Source organism: Austrofundulus limnaeus, unplaced genomic scaffold (assembly GCF_001266775.1).
Source record: "Austrofundulus limnaeus strain Quisiro unplaced genomic scaffold, Austrofundulus_limnaeus-1.0 Scaffold568, whole genome shotgun sequence".
Classification (NCBI taxonomy): domain Eukaryota; kingdom Metazoa; phylum Chordata; class Actinopteri; order Cyprinodontiformes; family Rivulidae; genus Austrofundulus; species Austrofundulus limnaeus.
In genome coordinates, this window is record NW_013952970.1 from 254,718 (window position 1) to 255,441 (window position 724).

Sequence of the window (724 nt, forward strand, 5' to 3'; positions counted from 1 at the left end):
GTAAAAAACAGATCAAGAGTGCAGTAATGTAATTAGTGAGGGAACACACGTTTGTGTCTTTAGTATATATTAGTACATAGTCACTTTTATAACTGTTAGCTTTGGATGAGTCATGCTAATATTTTCTACTGACTAATGCTACATCAAAGTTTTCACTTTTAATGTGAAAAACTAACATTTGAACAAAAAAATGTGTTTTTAGTGGTGCTTTGTTTGTAGTTCATGTACCCTCTAACAACTGTTTCAGACTGGATGAACATTTATTATTTAACTTTCAGWGATGACACACTTCAACATGGCTGCCACAGCAAACAGACTGTAGCTGATCTGAACCTGTAGCAGAGACTGATCCCAGACTGACACTCTCTGCTATATATTTAAAAACTTTGTCTTAAATTGTTGTGATTAGCTCTGTTTGTTAGTAAAATATCTCCTGAACCAGTGAAATGATGCATTCTTTCCAGGACTGCTAGTTTAGTTGTTAGTTTTAGTTTGTCACAAAGACATTAAAGGAACAATATCATGTAAAATCTACTTGTTTGAGTTTTATATCATGTTATAATGTTATACTCTCACAAAAACATGTCCAAAGCCTTGCTCTGACTCATTTATCATGTTTGAGAAACCCTGCAGTGTTTTTATGAAGCCATGCTGAGGAGCAAAACGACAGGTGGGGACCAGAAACACCTTTTGGTACCAGAAACACCTTTTGGGACCAGAAACA